Consider the following 18751-nt stretch of genomic DNA (forward strand, 5'->3'; position numbering starts at 1 on the left):
CCCGCCTCAACACCGTTGGAAGGGAGGAGAACCAATTAAGGCGGGGGGTGGGGTGGAACGAGCAGCTGTCTACCCTTAGCAGGAGGGCTGCTGATTACATACCTCTCCTGCTGCTGCTGCTGCTGGCTGTCCAGCAGCAGACTGAAGGTGGCTGCTGCTGTGCACAGGTATATAAAGGCTCAGAGCCTATTATGACACGCGCAGCCAGCGTTCCATTGCCACATTCCATCTACTGCAGGCAGGATACCTGGCTGGCTGAATGTCGCTGAGAAGCTCACAGAGACCGCCATAAGCAACAGTTTAACAGAATGCCACAGACTAATCAACCAAACTTTTTGGGTTGGGTTCTCTTTTATAGTCTGCAGGCATTAAATGAAAGAAGTCAGTGTTCCAGCAGAGGGAGACAACGTTTCAGAAAAGGCATTGTAGCAAACCAAAAAAGAAATTTTAAGCGCAGCAGAGTAACCAGCGCACATACCTGTTAGCTCAGGTGAGTTTAAAAGGCTGCTGTTGATAACAAGGGCATTTGCTAAATAGATGGTGTGTGTGCAACAATATACTGAAAGGTCAATTATATTGTGCAGCTTATCTCACCACCTGTAGTTATTTAGGTGAAAGCTCCAAAATGCTTGCCTAATATGTCTGTTTATCCAAAAGGAAGTAAAAAGGGAGAGCTAGAAAGATAGCATTTCATTACATTACATGGCAATGCAATGCACAGTTGCTGAAGTTGAACCAAAATGAGCTTGTAATCTGGCTTCTGCAACTTTGAACATGAAAAATCCAATGAGGAGAAGAAAAGCAAAGCCAAAGAGTCCATCCCAAAATCCGACAAACAAGCAAAATGAACAAAAAACATTGAATTCAATTCTTTCTGATTTTAGAAACTGCATTAAAGAAGGGGTGCACCGGTCCTGGAGATACTGCAATACCAGGTCAATGCGTGGAGTGGACAGAGCAAGCTCTTTTTCCATCTCCCTGTTCTAAAAATCCATTTAATATATGGTCCCCAGATAGGGGACGTATCAGATATTAAACTGATAAGAACAGATACTACACTTGATCTTAGCCAAAAGGCCGAGAAGCGATAACCAGAATTGGTTTCAAACTACGGAGCCACCCAAGGATCCTGAAAAGTCCATTTGTGGAGATGAGCTCCTGGACTCCCGTTAAGAAGACATGTTGTCAACCTCTAGATCCCTTACATGCCTGCACTTTTCGGCTTGCTGCTGCTGCAATCCACGCGTTTTAGATCTGCATAACTCCACCTCTTTAAACACAGCACCTTCACCCCCTGCTGTTCCCACCCGCCTCAACACCGTTGGAAGGGAGGAGAACCAATTAAGGCGGGGGGTGGGGTGGAACGAGCAGCTGTCTACCCTCAGCAGGAGGGCTGCTGATTACATACCTCTCCTGCTGCTGCTGCTGCTGCTGCTGGCTGTCCAGCAGCAGACTGAAGGTGGCTGCTGCTGTGCACAGGTATATAAAGGCTCAGAGCCTATTATGACACGCGCAGCCAGCGTTCCATTGCCACATTCCATCTACTGCAGGCAGGATACCTGGCTGGCTGAATGTCGCTGAGAAGCTCACAGAGACCGCCATAAGCAACAGTTTAACAGAATGCCACAGACTAATCAACCAAACTTTTTGGGTTGGGTTCTCTTTTATAGTCTGCAGGCATTAAATGAAAGAAGTCAGTGTTCCAGCAGAGGGAGACAACGTTTCAGAAAAGGCATTGTAGCAAACCAAAAAAGAAATTTTAAGCGCAGCAGAGTAACCAGCGCACATACCTGTTAGCTCAGGTGAGTTTAAAAGGCTGCTGTTGATAACAAGGGCATTTGCTAAATAGATGGTGTGTGTGCAACAATATACTGAAAGGTCAATTATATTGTGCAGCTTATCTCACCACCTGTAGTTATTTAGGTGAAAGCTCCAAAATGCTTGCCTAATATGTCTGTTTATCCAAAAGGAAGTAAAAAGGGAGAGCTAGAAAGATAGCATTTCATTACATTACATGGCAATGCAATGCACAGTTGCTGAAGTTGAACCAAAATGAGCTTGTAATCTGGCTTCTGCAACTTTGAACATGAAAAATCCAATGAGGAGAAGAAAAGCAAAGCCAAAGAGTCCATCCCAAAATCCGACAAACAAGCAAAATGAACAAAAAACATTGAATTCAATTCTTTCTGATTTTAGAAACTGCATTAAAGAAGGGGTGCACCGGTCCTGGAGATACTGCAATACCAGGTCAATGCGTGGAGTGGACAGAGCAAGCTCTTTTTCCATCTCCCTGTTCTAAAAATCCATTTAATATATGGTCCCCAGATAGGGGACGTATCAGATATTAAACTGATAAGAACAGATACTACACTTGATCTTAGCCAAAAGGCCGAGAAGCGATAACCAGAATTGGTTTCAAACTACGGAGCCACCCAAGGATCCTGAAAAGTCCATTTGTGGAGATGAGCTCCTGGACTCCCGTTAAGAAGACATGTTGTCAACCTCTAAATCCCTTACATGCCTGCACTTTTCGGCTTGCTGCTGCTGCAATCCACGCGTTTTAGATCTGCATAACTCCACCTCTTTAAACACAGCACCTTCACCCCCTGCTGTTCCCACCCGCCTCAACACCGTTGGAAGGGAGGAGAACCAATTAAGGCGGGGGGTGGGGTGGAACGAGCAGCTGTCTACCCTTAGCAGGAGGGCTGCTGATTACATACCTCTCCTGCTGCTGCTGCTGCTGCTGGCTGTCCAGCAGCAGACTGAAGGTGGCTGCTGCTGTGCACAGGTATATAAAGGCTCAGAGCCTATTATGACACGCGCAGCCAGCGTTCCATTGCCACATTCCATCTACTGCAGGCAGGATACCTGGCTGGCTGAATGTCGCTGAGAAGCTCACAGAGACCGCCATAAGCAACAGTTTAACAGAATGCCACAGACTAATCAACCAAACTTTTTGGATTGGGTTCTCTTTTATAGTCTGCAGGCATTAAATGAAAGAAGTCAGTGTTCCAGCAGAGGGAGACAACGTTTCAGAAAAGGCATTGTAGCAAACCAAAAAAGAAATTTTAAGCGCAGCAGAGTAACCAGCGCACATACCTGTTAGCTCAGGTGAGTTTAAAAGGCTGCTGTTGATAACAAGGGCATTTGCTAAATAGATGGTGTGTGTGCAACAATATACTGAAAGGTCAATTATATTGTGCAGCTTATCTCACCACCTGTAGTTATTTAGGTGAAAGCTCCAAAATGCTTGCCTAATATGTCTGTTTATCCAAAAGGAAGTAAAAAGGGAGAGCTAGAAAGATAGCATTTCATTACATTACATGGCAATGCAATGCACAGTTGCTGAAGTTGAACCAAAATGAGCTTGTAATCTGGCTTCTGCAACTTTGAACATGAAAAATCCAATGAGGAGAAGAAAAGCAAAGCCAAAGAGTCCATCCCAAAATCCGACAAACAAGCAAAATGAACAAAAAACATTGAATTCAATTCTTTCTGATTTTAGAAACTGCATTAAAGAAGGGGTGCACCGGTCCTGGAGATACTGCAATACCAGGTCAATGCGTGGAGTGGACAGAGCAAGCTCTTTTTCCATCTCCCTGTTCTAAAAATCCATTTAATATATGGTCCCCAGATAGGGGACGTATCAGATATTAAACTGATAAGAACAGATACTACACTTGATCTTAGCCAAAAGGCAGAGAAGCGATAACCAGAATTGGTTTCAAACTACGGAGCCACCCAAGGATCCTGAAAAGTCCATTTGTGGAGATGAGCTCCTGGACTCCCGTTAAGAAGACATGTTGTCAACCTCTAGATCCCTTACATGCCTGCACTTTTCGGCTTGCTGCTGCTGCAATCCACGCGTTTTAGATCTGCATAACTCCACCTCTTTAAACACAGCACCTTCACCCCCTGCTGTTCCCACCCGCCTCAACACCGTTGGAAGGGAGGAGAACCAATTAAGGCGGGGGGTGGGGTGGAACGAGCAGCTGTCTACCCTTAGCAGGAGGGCTGCTGATTACATACCTCTCCTGCTGCTGCTGCTGCTGCTGGCTGTCCAGCAGCAGACTGAAGGTGGCTGCTGCTGTGCACAGGTATATAAAGGCTCAGAGCCTATTATGACACGCGCAGCCAGCGTTCCATTGCCACATTCCATCTACTGCAGGCAGGATACCTGGCTGGCTGAATGTCGCTGAGAAGCTCACAGAGACCGCCATAAGCAACAGTTTAACAGAATGCCACAGACTAATCAACCAAACTTTTTGGGTTGGGTTCTCTTTTATAGTCTGCAGGCATTAAATGAAAGAAGTCAGTGTTCCAGCAGAGGGAGACAACGTTTCAGAAAAGGCATTGTAGCAAGCCAAAAAAGAAATTTTAAGCGCAGCAGGGTAACCAGCGCACATACCTGTTAGCTCAGGTGAGTTTAAAAGGCTGCTGTTGATAACAAGGGCATTTGCTAAATAGATGGTGTGTGTGCAACAATATACTGAAAGGTCAATTATATTGTGCAGCTTATCTCACCACCTGTAGTTATTTAGGTGAAAGCTCCAAAATGCTTGCCTAATATGTCTGTTTATCCAAAAGGAAGTAAAAAGGGAGAGCTAGAAAGATAGCATTTCATTACATTACATGGCAATGCAATGCACAGTTGCTGAAGTTGAACCAAAATGAGCTTGTAATCTGGCTTCTGCAACTTTGAACATGAAAAATCCAATGAGGAGAAGAAAAGCAAAGCCAAAGAGTCCATCCCAAAATCCGACAAACAAGCAAAATGAACAAAAAACATTGAATTCAATTCTTTCTGATTTTAGAAACTGCATTAAAGAAGGGGTGCACCGGTCCTGGAGATACTGCAATACCAGGTCAATGCGTGGAGTGGACAGAGCAAGCTCTTTTTCCATCTCCCTGTTCTAAAAATCCATTTAATATATGGTCCCCAGATAGGGGACGTATCAGATATTAAACTGATAAGAACAGATACTACACTTGATCTTAGCCAAAAGGCCGAGAAGCGATAACCAGAATTGGTTTCAAACTACGGAGCCACCCAAGGATCCTGAAAAGTCCATTTGTGGAGATGAGCTCCTGGACTCCCGTTAAGAAGACATGTTGTCAACCTCTAGATCCCTTACATGCCTGCACTTTTCGGCTTGCTGCTGCTGCAATCCACGCGTTTTAGATCTGCATAACTCCACCTCTTTAAACACAGCACCTTCACCCCCTGCTGTTCCCACCCGCCTCAACACCGTTGGAAGGGAGGAGAACCAATTAAGGCGGGGGGTGGGGTGGAACGAGCAGCTGTCTACCCTTAGCAGGAGGGCTGCTGATTACATACCTCTCCTGCTGCTGCTGCTGCTGCTGGCTGTCCAGCAGCAGACTGAAGGTGGCTGCTGCTGTGCACAGGTATATAAAGGCTCAGAGCCTATTATGACACGCGCAGCCAGCGTTCCATTGCCACATTCCATCTACTGCAGGCAGGATACCTGGCTGGCTGAATGTCGCTGAGAAGCTCACAGAGACCGCCATAAGCAACAGTTTAACAGAATGCCACAGACTAATCAACCAAACTTTTTAGGTTGGGTTCTCTTTTATAGTCTGCAGGCATTAAATGAAAGAAGTCAGTGTTCCAGCAGAGGGAGACAACGTTTCAGAAAAGGCATTGTAGCAAACCAAAAAAGAAATTTTAAGCGCAGAAGAGTAACCAGCGCACATACCTGTTAGCTCAGGTGAGTTTAAAAGGCTGCTGTTGATAACAAGGGCATTTGCTAAATAGATGGTGTGTGTGCAACAATATACTGAAAGGTCAATTATATTGTGCAGCTTATCTCACCACCTGTAGTTATTTAGGTGAAAGCTCCAAAATGCTTGCCTAATATGTCTGTTTATCCAAAAGGAAGTAAAGAGGGAGAGCTAGAAAGATAGCATTTCATTACATTACATGGCAATGCAATGCACAGTTGCTGAAGTTGAACCAAAATGAGCTTGTAATCTGGCTTCTGCAACTTTGAACATGAAAAATCCAATGAGGAGAAGAAAAGCAAAGCCAAAGAGTCCATCCCAAAATCCGACAAACAAGCAAAATGAACAAAAAACATTGAATTCAATTCTTTCTGATTTTAGAAACTGCATTAAAGAAGGGGTGCACCGGTCCTGGAGATACTGCAATACCAGGTCAATGCGTGGAGTGGACAGAGCAAGCTCTTTTTCCATCTCCCTGTTCTAAAAATCCATTTAATATATGGTCCCCAGATAGGGGACGTATCAGATATTAAACTGATCAGAACAGATTTTTTTTTAATTTGGCTATCCCCTGCAGAGGGATAAAACCGTTTATTAAAACTTTAACAAATTACAAGCATAATTAGACAAATACCAAACGTTAAAAGACAAATGAAATTTACAAAACAAAAAAATACAAAGATTTTAAATAATTAGGTTCCATTGGTCAACAAGCCATTTTTTGGAAATATGTACATTCTTCTTTTTGTCAATTAAATAATAAGTATACATTTCACATAAACATAAACTTAAAACATCATTCACTGATAAAACATCTTGTTTAAAAATAGCAATATTGCGCGCTTTCCAGAGAGATGACTTGGCGCAGTTCACTGTCTTCCAAGCCATTGTGTACTGGTCCATTGTGGGGCATTCCATAAGTCCGTATAGCACAGTTTTATATGTAAAGTCCTTGAGGTCTGCCACCCTTTCCAGTAGGGGGAGCAGTCTTCTCCAGAAATCCTTTGCAAAATTACATGTCCATAATAGATGTTCCACCGTTTCCTCTTCTTGGCATCCGGCTCTTGGGCAGATGGCAGACCTCACAAATCCTCTTCTGTATTGGAATGCCCGGCAAGGAAGACAGCGGTGCATGCAACTCCAAGCCAGATCTCTCTGTTCATTAAAAAGATAAAAAACGTTAATCATTTTCCAGATAGACATAGATTTGTCATCATCATATCTGTCAACATTACATATTTCCTCACTTTTACGTATTTCTTTAATTAGTTTATTACTATTTCTTAATTCCTCTATTTTCTTAGTCCCTAAATTAAAATCGGACACTATTTTCCTTAAAATCTCATAATGCGTCGACAAATTAAAAGCATGGGGCACAGATATATTAACTTCATACCATCCAAACTTTCTCATAAAAATTCCTGTATTAAAACGCATAAAAAAGGACCAATAGTGATTCTTAAAAAGGGCATTAAAACAGTAAACGAACAGATGGATTAAAAGAAACCTATTAAAATCTGGAAAATCTTTACCACCTTTTACTTTTGATTTCATCACGATTTCTCTTTTCAGCTTTTCCATTTTTGAGTTCCAAAAGAAGGTAAAACAGGTTTTGGTTATCTTTTTTAAAACATTAACAGGCGGGGGGAAAACCATGCTAAGATACAATAAAAGAGGTAAAATCACCATCTTTAAAACCAATACTTTACCCTCCATTGTAAGTCTCCTCATGTTCCACATACATATTTTCGTATTTACTTTCTGTGTAACTGTTTCCCAACTATTATAACCATCATTTTTTTCAGTGAATGATATACCTAAAATGGAAATGGATTCGGAGACATTAATTGGTACATCACGTAAAATCATCCCCCCAACACTTAAAATGTTACACTTATTAAAATTGATTTTAAAACCAGAAGCTAGGCAAAAGGATTGCACTTGATGGAGAGTGGCCGTAAGTGATGGTGCATCTGTACACAAGACCGCCACGTCATCCATGTAGCCTACAACCTTGGCCTCCAAACCACCGCTTCCAGGCAGAGGGACACCGCATATCTGTTTATTTTGGCGTATTGCACATAACATTGGTTCCAGTGCACAGATAAACAGTAGGGGGGACAGAGGGCATCCCTGTTTCACCCCTGACCGTAAAAATACCTCTTGTGTCTTAAAACCATTCACTAAAATCTTACTTGTACAATCCTTGTAAAATGCTTTAAGCGATAGTAAAAACCCTTCTGGTATGCCCATTTTCTCTAAAACTTTAAAAAGATAAAAGTGTGAGACACGGTCAAATGCTTTTTCAAAATCAATAGATAAAATCGCCATTTTCCCCTTTCTGTCTTTCACATCCTCAATACAGTCTTTCACTAAATTCAGATTGTCCCATATACTGCGCCCCGGCACCCCACACACTTGATTAGAATGAATAACTTTGCTGATGACTTCTTTTAGACGATTTGCACAAATTTTAGCCATTATTTTATAGTCACAATTTAAAAGTGTTATTGGTCTCCAGTTTTCTAATTTTGATTTATCACCTTTTTTGTATAGGAGGGAGACTTCACCTTTCTTCCAGGAATTTAATAAAACCTTATTATTAAAAACCTCAGTAAACAAATAAAACAAATCATCTTTTAAAATATCATAAAAACATACATAAAATTCTATTGGGATGCCATCAGGACCAGGGACCTTTCCATTTTTAAAACTTTTAATAGTTTTTAATACTTCTTGTTCCGTTAAAACTTGGGATAAAATCTCTTGGGATGCGGGATCTAAAACAGCCGTTAGTCCTTTCAGCGAATCATCCATTAATTTATTATCTATATTTTTTCCATGAAAAAGATTAGAAAAAAAAACCTCTACTTTACCCAGCATATTTTTTATATTATTCTCACCATCTATATGGTCAATTATCACTTTTTCTTTTTTATTTTTCCTAAAAAAATATCTGGAACACTTTTCATTTTCTTCTATATGTTGTACTCTAGAACGAAAAATTATCTCTTTTCCTTTTTGTTCTAGCCATTTTGAAATCTCTTCTTTTAAGTTTGAAATATCAAGTTGTACATCTATCCCATTGTCTCTGAGCTTAAATAATGTTTGTAGGCGGGTATTTAAAATTCTATATTCTTCATATTTTTCTTTGGCTCTACATATACTCTTTTTAATAAAAAAGTCTTTTATTTTTACTTTCATTCTATCCCACCATACACTCATAGTCTCATTTGTTTTTTTCCCTTTTCTACATTTCCTATAAAACTCAATAAAATCTGATAAAATCTGCGGGTCAGTTAAAAGGGATACGTTCATTTTCCAGCTTTTCTTACCACATTTTTTGTTGTCATTTACTTTTATGGTAAAGGATAAAAGTTTATGGTCTGAAAATATATTAGTTAAAACTTCACATTTGGCAGGTATTGTTTTGTCTGAACCAAAAATAAAATCAATCCTAGAGCTACAATTAGCATTGTTCCAAGTGAAACCGGCGTCCTCTGGGCTGTCACTATGACACTCTTTATATATGTCTATCAATTTAGCATCTTTGACTATATCATGTAGCATACCTGAGGTTTTATCGTAGTTCCTGCTTACAGAGCTGGAGCGCCGGTTTTCACCTTTTAAAACACAATTAAAATCCCCTGCTAAGATAAAAGGTTCAGAGTTATTAATAAATAAAGGTAAAAGATCAAGCATTTCGGCTCTTTCATTTTTCTCTGGGGATCCATAAAAATTTAAAAACTGCCATCTAATACCATCAATAAAAGCTTTCACTAATAAAATACGACCTGGTAAAATTTCCTGAATAAAATCAATTAAAACGTTCCCTTTAAAAAGTATGGCTACACCCGCTGATCCTGCAGCATTCGATCCGGACCAGAGAGATGGCCCACACTTCCACTCATCTTTATATTTTTGATATGACATTTCATGTGGGATATTACATTCTTGCAGAAAAAATACAGATGCAGTAAAACACGTAAAAAAATTAAAAAGAGCAGTTCTTCTCGTGTTAGATTTTATGCCTCTCACGTTGAGGGAAATACCTTTGAGTTCAGCCATCATTAGAAAATGTAGAAATTTTACTTAGGTAACTAAGAGCAACGGATTTACCTGTCCGATGAACCTGATCAGACCACTGGGCTTGCGCCTCCCTCCTCATCTGATAGTATCGTCACGAGAGTCTCCGTGGAGGAGGAAAGATTACCACATTTATATAAACCCGACGCTACACTGGCATAGCTCGGAGGGCTGGCTGGCAGAACCCGCTGGGTCTCCATTGGCTGGCCATGCAGTTCCTCATCAGGTGGGTCCCCGAGGGGTTCCGCCGCCCCTGTTTGACCTGTAGAAGGTCGTCCTATAGGAGGAGGTTGCGCACAAGGCAGAGCCTCTGACTCTTCAGAGGCAGCAAGATCCCGGTCCCCACCTGTAGCAGCGGAGACCGAAACCCCTGAGGGTCCAGCGTCCACGTCCCCTTCTGAAGAAGTGTCCATCTGTTCACCTCCTGCTGCCTCCTCCGAACCACCCTTTTTCTTTTTCTTAGGACCCACCTTTATCCACTCAGCGCCCTCAGCCCTAGGAGACCCAGACTGGGCAAGGGCTTCTGTGTCGGCCTTTTGCCGGTCCCTTTTGACCTTACCAGTAGTGCCCTTCTGCTCCTTCTCAGCCCTCCTTTTGGACTCCCGCAGGTCCTGCAGCCAGGTTTTGGGATTTGGTATTTTACCTGTCATAGACTCTGGAGACATTTCACTATTTGGTACGCCCTTATTGTCTCCAGAGGCTCCAGGTTGTTGTTCCTCCTCCTGAGGGGTGGTCTGATCTTTTGGTCCTTGGTCGGACGTCTTGGACTTTCCCTTTTGCTCATCTTCCCGAAATCTGTGAGGGCAAGAAAAATAAAAGTGACCTGGAGTCTGGCAAAAACTACATTTCTTTTCCTTAGGGCATTCTTTTGTCTCATGTTCTTCACTAGCACAATTTCTACATGATACATTACAGTTTTCTTTTGAATGACCATAGCGCCCACAATTTCTGCAATATACTGGCATCCCAGAAAAGAAGAAATCCCCATTTGTTTGTCCAATTTTAAAACGGGCAGGGGGAAGCCGTATACCACCTGGTGTATTTGGATCTCTTATACACTTCACAAGAAATTTCCACTTAGATGTCCATATGTTATATTCATTAAGTATCTTCCCAATACATTTAACACTTTTAAAATAAATTGCTAAAAATGACATAATTTCTGGAGCAGAAACAAAAGGCGAAAATACTTTTACGACAACAAGTCTTACCTCATCCAGGACGTGCTCAACAATTTGTATCCCTTTCAGAACAGGACTATTTTCAACTTTTTTTAACTTTTCTAGAACATCTCTGAAAATACCTTCTCCGGTGAATGTGATGTCATAGTCACCTCTTCTAGGATAATCCTGGATGGACAGAATTTCATTCCTCTGCACGCCAAGAAGGTTCCTGAGCACGTCCTGGACTACATACCCTAATTTCCTCATATCCGAGCCACCCGCCGTGAAGTGAACTCGGATAGAGTTTTTTAGCCTCGCATAAAGAGGCACGAGGTTAGGGTCAACCTCCATGGAAACCGCAACAAGGTTGCAAATTGCAGCCGCTTGCAATCTGCGCTCCCAGTGTTCTTGCAGCGAAAGACACCTGGAAGCTGGGGGATCGCAACACGTTACCCTGGGACTAAGCCCTCTCCCTAATAGCAGCAAGCAGGTTAAGTCCACCAAAGTGGACGATCCTGCCAGGCCAAGGAGAGGGGTACCCGAGTACCCTTCAACTACAATCTCCTGCAATAAAGCACTTGATCTTAGCCAAAAGGCCGAGAAGCGATAACCAGAATTGGTTTCAAACTACGGAGCCACCCAAGGATCCTGAAAAGTCCATTTGTGGAGATGAGCTCCTGGACTCCCGTTAAGAAGACATGTTGTCAACCTCTAGATCCCTTACATCCCTGCACTTTTCGGCTTGCTGCTGCTGCAATCCACGCGTTTTAGATCTGCATAACTCCACCTCTTTAAACACAGCACCTTCACCCCCTGCTGTTCCCACCCGCCTCAACACCGTTGGAAGGGAGGAGAACCAATTAAGGCGGGGGGTGGGGTGGAACGAGCAGCTGTCTACCCTTAGCAGGAGGGCTGCTGATTACATACCTCTCCTGCTGCTGCTGCTGCTGCTGCTGGCTGTCCAGCAGCAGACTGAAGGTGGCTGCTGCTGTGCACAGGTATATAAAGGCTCAGAGCCTATTATGACACGCGCAGCCAGCGTTCCATTGCCACATTCCATCTACTGCAGGCAGGATACCTGGCTGGCTGAATGTCGCTGAGAAGCTCACAGAGACCGCCATAAGCAACAGTTTAACAGAATGCCACAGACTAATCAACCAAACTTTTTGGGTTGGGTTCTCTTTTATAGTCTGCAGGCATTAAATGAAAGAAGTCAGTGTTCCAGCAGAGGGAGACAACGTTTCAGAAAAGGCATTGTAGCAAACCAAAAAAGAAATTTTAAGCGCAGCAGAGTAACCAGCGCACATACCTGTTAGCTCAGGTGAGTTTAAAAGGCTGCTGTTGATAACAAGGGCATTTGCTAAATAGATGGTGTGTGTGCAACAATATACTGAAAGGTCAATTATATTGTGCAGCTTATCTCACCACCTGTAGTTATTTAGGTGAAAGCTCCAAAATGCTTGCCTAATATGTCTGTTTATCCAAAAGGAAGTAAAAAGGGAGAGCTAGAAAGATAGCATTTCATTACATTACATGGCAATGCAATGCACAGTTGCTGAATTTGAACCAAAATGAGCTTGTAATCTGGCTTCTGCAACTTTGAACATGAAAAATCCAATGAGGAGAAGAAAAGCAAAGCCAAAGAGTCCATCCCAAAATCCGACAAACAAGCAAAATGAACAAAAAACATTGAATTCAATTCTTTCTGATTTTAGAAACTGCATTAAAGAAGGGGTGCACCGGTCCTGGAGATACTGCAATACCAGGTCAATGCGTGGAGTGGACAGAGCAAGCTCTTTTTCCATCTCCCTGTTCTAAAAATCCATTTAATATATGGTCCCCAGATAGGGGACGTATCAGATATTAAACTGATAAGAACAGATACTACACTTGATCTTAGCCAAAAGGCCGAGAAGCGATAACCAGAATTGGTTTCAAACTACGGAGCCACCCAAGGATCCTGAAAAGTCCATTTGTGGAGATGAGCTCCTGGACTCCCGTTAAGAAGACATGTTGTCAACCTCTAGATCCCTTACATGCCTGCACTTTTCGGCTTGCTGCTGCTGCAATCCACGCGTTTTAGATCTGCATAACTCCACCTCTTTAAACACAGCACCTTCACCCCCTGCTGTTCCCACCCGCCTCAACACCGTTGGAAGGGAGGAGAACCAATTAAGGCGGGGGGTGGGGTGGAACGAGCAGCTGTCTACCCTTAGCAGGAGGGCTGCTGATTACATACCTCTCCTGCTGCTGCTGCTGCTGCTGCTGCTGGCTGTCCAGCAGCAGACTGAAGGTGGCTGCTGCTGTGCACAGGTATATAAAGGCTCAGAGCCTATTATGACACGCGCAGCCAGCGTTCCATTGCCACATTCCATCTACTGCAGGCAGGATACCTGGCTGGCTGAATGTCGCTGAGAAGCTCACAGAGACCGCCATAAGCAACAGTTTAACAGAATGCCACAGACTAATCAACCAAACTTTTTGGGTTGGGTTCTCTTTTATAGTCTGCAGGCATTAAATGAAAGAAGTCAGTGTTCCAGCAGAGGGAGACAACGTTTCAGAAAAGGCATTGTAGCAAACCAAAAAAGAAATTTTAAGCGCAGCAGAGTAACCAGCGCACATACCTGTTAGCTCAGGTGAGTTTAAAAGGCTGCTGTTGATAACAAGGGCATTTGCTAAATAGATGGTGTGTGTGCAACAATATACTGAAAGGTCAATTATATTGTGCAGCTTATCTCACCACCTGTAGTTATTTAGGTGAAAGCTCCAAAATGCTTGCCTAATATGTCTGTTTATCCAAAAGGAAGTAAAAAGGGAGAGCTAGAAAGATAGCATTTCATTACATTACATGGCAATGCAATGCACAGTTGCTGAAGTTGAACCAAAATGAGCTTGTAATCTGGCTTCTGCAACTTTGAACATGAAAAATCCAATGAGGAGAAGAAAAGCAAAGCCAAAGAGTCCATCCCAAAATCCGACAAACAAGCAAAATGAACAAAAAACATTGAATTCAATTCTTTCTGATTTTAGAAACTGCATTAAAGAAGGGGTGCACCGGTCCTGGAGATACTGCAATACCAGGTCAATGCGTGGAGTGGACAGAGCAAGCTCTTTTTCCATCTCCCTGTTCTAAAAATCCATTTAATATATGGTCCCCAGATAGGGGACGTATCAGATATTAAACTGATAAGAACAGATACTACACTTGATCTTAGCCAAAAGGCCGAGAAGCGATAACCAGAATTGGTTTCAAACTACGGAGCCACCCAAGGATCCTGAAAAGTCCATTTGTGGAGATGAGCTCCTGGACTCCCGTTAAGAAGACATGTTGTCAACCTCTAGATCCCTTACATGCCTGCACTTTTCGGCTTGCTGCTGCTGCAATCCACGCGTTTTAGATCTGCATAACTCCACCTCTTTAAACACAGCACCTTCACCCCCTGCTGTTCCCACCCGCCTCAACACCGTTGGAAGGGAGGAGAACCAATTAAGGCGGGGGGTGGGGTGGAACGAGCAGCTGTCTACCCTTAGCAGGAGGGCTGCTGATTACATACCTCTCCTGCTGCTGCTGCTGCTGGCTGTCCAGCAGCAGACTGAAGGTGGCTGCTGCTGTGCACAGGTATATAAAGGCTCAGAGCCTATTATGACATGCGCAGCCAGCGTTCCATTGCCACATTCCATCTACTGCAGGCAGGATACCTGGCTGGCTGAATGTCGCTGAGAAGCTCACAGAGACCGCCATAAGCAACAGTTTAACAGAATGCCACAGACTAATCAACCAAACTTTTTGGGTTGGGTTCTCTTTTATAGTCTGCAGGCATTAAATGAAAGAAGTCAGTGTTCCAGCAGAGGGAGACAACGTTTCAGAAAAAGCATTGTAGCAAACCAAAAAAGAAATTTTAAGCGCAGCAGAGTAACCAGCGCACATACCTGTTAGCTCAGGTGAGTTTAAAAGGCTGCTGTTGATAACAAGGGCATTTGCTAAATAGATGGTGTGTGTGCAACAATATACTGAAAGGTCAATTATATTGTGCAGCTTATCTCACCACCTGTAGTTATTTAGGTGAAAGCTCCAAAATGCTTGCCTAATATGTCTGTTTATCCAAAAGGAAGTAAAAAGGGAGAGCTAGAAAGATAGCATTTCATTACATTACATGGCAATGCAATGCACAGTTGCTGAAGTTGAACCAAAATGAGCTTGTAATCTGGCTTCTGCAACTTTGAACATGAAAAATCCAATGAGGAGAAGAAAAGCAAAGCCAAAGAGTCCATCCCAAAATCCGACAAACAAGCAAAATGAACAAAAAACATTGAATTCAATTCTTTCTGATTTTAGAAACTGCATTAAAGAAGGGGTGCACCGGTCCTGGAGATACTGCAATACCAGGTCAATGCGTGGAGTGGACAGAGCAAGCTCTTTTTCCATCTCCCTGTTCTAAAAATCCATTTAATATATGGTCCCCAGATAGGGGACGTATCAGATATTAAACTGATAAGAACAGATACTACACTTGATCTTAGCCAAAAGGCCGAGAAGCGATAACCAGAATTGGTTTCAAACTACGGAGCCACCCAAGGATCCTGAAAAGTCCATTTGTGGAGATGAGCTCCTGGACTCCCGTTAAGAAGACATGTTGTCAACCTCTAGATCCCTTACATGCCTGCACTTTTCGGCTTGCTGCTGCTGCAATCCACGCGTTTTAGATCTGCATAACTCCACCTCTTTAAACACAGCACCTTCACCCCCTGCTGTTCCCACCCGCCTCAACACCGTTGGAAGGGAGGAGAACCAATTAAGGCGGGGGGTGGGGTGGAACGAGCAGCTGTCTACCCTTAGCAGGAGGGCTGCTGATTACATACCTCTCCTGCTGCTGCTGCTGCTGCTGCTGGCTGTCCAGCAGCAGACTGAAGGTGGCTGCTGCTGTGCACAGGTATATAAAGGCTCAGAGCCTATTATGACACGCGCAGCCAGCGTTCCATTGCCACATTCCATCTACTGCAGGCAGGATACCTGGCTGGCTGAATGTCGCTGAGAAGCTCACAGAGACCGCCATAAGCAACAGTTTAACAGAATGCCACAGACTAATCAACCAAACTTTTTGGGTTGGGTTCTCTTTTATAGTCTGCAGGCATTAAATGAAAGAAGTCAGTGTTCCAGCAGAGGGAGACAACGTTTCAGAAAAGGCATTGTAGCAAACCAAAAAAGAAATTTTAAGCGCAGCAGAGTAACCAGCGCACATACCTGTTAGCTCAGGTGAGTTTAAAAGGCTGCTGTTGATAACAAGGGCATTTGCTAAATAGATGGTGTGTGTGCAACAATATACTGAAAGGTCAATTATATTGTGCAGCTTATCTCACCACCTGTAGTTATTTAGGTGAAAGCTCCAAAATGCTTGCCTAATATGTCTGTTTATCCAAAAGGAAGTAAAAAGGGAGAGCTAGAAAGATAGCATTTCATTACATTACATGGCAATGCAATGCACAGTTGCTGAAGTTGAACCAAAATGAGCTTGTAATCTGGCTTCTGCAACTTTGAACATGAAAAATCCAATGAGGAGAAGAAAAGCAAAGCCAAAGAGTCCATCCCAAAATCCGACAAACAAGCAAAATGAACAAAAAACATTGAATTCAATTCTTTCTGATTTTAGAAACTGCATTAAAGAAGGGGTGCACCGGTCCTGGAGATACTGCAATACCAGGTCAATGCGTGGAGTGGACAGAGCAAGCTCTTTTTCCATCTCCCTGTTCTAAAAATCCATTTAATATATGGTCCCCAGATAGGGGACGTATCAGATATTAAACTGATAAGAACAGATACTACACTTGATCTTAGCCAAAAGGCCGAGAAGCGATAACCAGAATTGGTTTCAAACTACGGAGCCACCCAAGGATCCTGAAAAGTCCATTTGTGGAGATGAGCTCCTGGACTCCCGTTAAGAAGACATGTTGTCAACCTCTAGATCCCTTACATGCCTGCACTTTTCGGCTTGCTGCTGCTGCAATCCACGCGTTTTAGATCTGCATAACTCCACCTCTTTAAACACAGCACCTTCACCCCCTGCTGTTCCCACCCGCCTCAACACCGTTGGAAGGGAGGAGAACCAATTAAGGCGGGGGGTGGGGTGGAACGAGCAGCTGTCTACCCTTAGCAGGAGGGCTGCTGATTACATACCTCTCCTGCTGCTGCTGCTGCTGCTGTTGGCTGTCCAGCAGCAGACTGAAGGTGGCTGCTGCTGTGCACAGGTATATAAAGGCTCAGAGCCTATTATGACACGCGCAGCCAGCGTTCCATTGCCACATTCCATCTACTGCAGGCAGGATACCTGGCTGGCTGAATGTCGCTGAGAAGCTCACAGAGACCGCCATAAGCAACAGTTTAACAGAATGCCACAGACTAATCAACCAAACTTTTTGGGTTGGGTTCTCTTTTATAGTCTGCAGGCATTAAATGAAAGAAGTCAGTGTTCCAGCAGAGGGAGACAACGTTTCAGAAAAGGCATTGTAGCAAACCAAAAAAGAAATTTTAAGCGCAGCAGAGTAACCAGCGCACATACCTGTTAGCTCAGGTGAGTTTAAAAGGCTGCTGTTGATAACAAGGGCATTTGCTAAATAGATGGTGTGTGTGCAACAATATACTGAAAGGTCAATTATATTGTGCAGCTTATCTCACCACCTGTAGTTATTTAGGTGAAAGCTCCAAAATGCTTGCCTAATATGTCTGTTTATCCAAAAGGAATTAAAAAGGGAGAGCTAGAAAGATAGCATTTCATTACATTACATGGCAATGCAATGCACAGTTGCTGAAGTTGAACCAAAATGAGCTTGTAATCTGGCTTCTGCAACTTTGAACATGAAAAATCCAATGAGGAGAAGAAAAGCAAAGCCAAAGAGTCCATCCCAAAATCCGACAAACAAGCAAAATGAACAAAAAACATTGAATTCAATTCTTTCTGATTTTAGAAACTGCATTAAAGAAGGGGTGCACCGGTCCTGGAGATACTGCAATACCAGGTCAATGCGTGGAGTGGACAGAGCAAGCTCTTTTTCCATCTCCCTGTTCTAAAAATCCATTTAATATATGGTCCCCAGATAGGGGACGTATCAGATATTAAACTGATAAGAACAGATACTACACTTGATCTTAGCCAAAAGGCCGAGAAGCGATAACCAGAATTGGTTTCAAACTACGGAGCCACCCAAGGATCCTGAAAAGTCCATTTGTGGAGATGAGCTCCTGGACTCCCGTTAAGAAGACATGTTGTCAACCTCTAGATCCCTTACATGCCTGCACTTTTCGGCTTGCTGCTGCTGCAATCCACGCGTTTTAGATCTGCATAACTCCACCTCTTTAAACACAGCACCTTCACCCCCTGCTATTCCCACCCGCCTCAACACCGTTGGAAGGGAGGAGAACCAATTAAGGCGGGGGGTGGGGTGGAACGAGCAGCTGTCTACCCTTAGCAGGAGGGCTGCTGATTACATACCTCTCCTGCTGCTGCTGGCTGTCCAGCAGCAGACTGAAGGTGGCTGCTGCTGTGCACAGGTATATAAAGGCTCAGAGCCTATTATGACACGCGCAGCCAGCGTTCCATTGCCACATTCCATCTACTGCAGGCAGGATACCTGGCTGGCTGAATGTCGCTGAGAAGCTCACAGAGACCGCCATAAGCAACAGTTTAACAGAATGCCACAGACTAATCAACCAAACTTTTTGGGTTGGGTTCTCTTTTATAGTCTGCAGGCATTAAATGAAAGAAGTC

General features: G+C 43.2%; 10 non-coding genes across 10 annotated transcripts; all 10 read right to left on the bottom strand.

The window, feature by feature from the left end:
- Positions 1 to 898: 898 nt before the first annotated feature.
- On the bottom strand, positions 899 to 1089 carry LOC141229171 (U2 spliceosomal RNA). Its single transcript, XR_012295910.1, has one exon. It is a non-coding gene; the product is annotated as a U2 spliceosomal RNA (small nuclear RNA).
- A 1121-nt stretch (positions 1090 to 2210) lies between these two features.
- Positions 2211 to 2401, bottom strand: LOC141229181 (U2 spliceosomal RNA). Its single transcript, XR_012295911.1, has one exon. It is a non-coding gene; the product is annotated as a U2 spliceosomal RNA (small nuclear RNA).
- A 1118-nt stretch (positions 2402 to 3519) lies between these two features.
- Positions 3520 to 3710, bottom strand: LOC141229092 (U2 spliceosomal RNA). Its single transcript, XR_012295845.1, has one exon. It is a non-coding gene; the product is annotated as a U2 spliceosomal RNA (small nuclear RNA).
- Positions 3711 to 4828: 1118 nt separating this feature from the next.
- Positions 4829 to 5019, bottom strand: LOC141229182 (U2 spliceosomal RNA). Its single transcript, XR_012295912.1, has one exon. It is a non-coding gene; the product is annotated as a U2 spliceosomal RNA (small nuclear RNA).
- Positions 5020 to 6137: 1118 nt separating this feature from the next.
- On the bottom strand, positions 6138 to 6325 carry LOC141229167 (U2 spliceosomal RNA). Its single transcript, XR_012295909.1, has one exon. It is a non-coding gene; the product is annotated as a U2 spliceosomal RNA (small nuclear RNA).
- Positions 6326 to 12720: 6395 nt separating this feature from the next.
- Positions 12721 to 12911, bottom strand: LOC141229183 (U2 spliceosomal RNA). Its single transcript, XR_012295913.1, has one exon. It is a non-coding gene; the product is annotated as a U2 spliceosomal RNA (small nuclear RNA).
- A 1124-nt stretch (positions 12912 to 14035) lies between these two features.
- On the bottom strand, positions 14036 to 14226 carry LOC141229184 (U2 spliceosomal RNA). The gene has a single exon (XR_012295914.1). It is a non-coding gene; the product is annotated as a U2 spliceosomal RNA (small nuclear RNA).
- A 1115-nt stretch (positions 14227 to 15341) lies between these two features.
- LOC141229185 (U2 spliceosomal RNA) lies at positions 15342 to 15532 on the bottom strand. Its single transcript, XR_012295915.1, has one exon. It is a non-coding gene; the product is annotated as a U2 spliceosomal RNA (small nuclear RNA).
- Positions 15533 to 16653: 1121 nt separating this feature from the next.
- Positions 16654 to 16844, bottom strand: LOC141229186 (U2 spliceosomal RNA). The gene has a single exon (XR_012295916.1). It is a non-coding gene; the product is annotated as a U2 spliceosomal RNA (small nuclear RNA).
- A 1121-nt stretch (positions 16845 to 17965) lies between these two features.
- LOC141229187 (U2 spliceosomal RNA) lies at positions 17966 to 18156 on the bottom strand. The gene has a single exon (XR_012295917.1). It is a non-coding gene; the product is annotated as a U2 spliceosomal RNA (small nuclear RNA).
- Positions 18157 to 18751: the final 595 nt, after the last annotated feature.

The sequence above is a fragment of the Phyllobates terribilis genome, unplaced genomic scaffold (genome assembly GCF_046119375.1).
Source record: "Phyllobates terribilis strain yellow unplaced genomic scaffold, ASM4611937v1 Scaffold_455__1_contigs__length_1453912, whole genome shotgun sequence".
NCBI lineage: Eukaryota > Metazoa > Chordata > Amphibia > Anura > Dendrobatidae > Phyllobates > Phyllobates terribilis.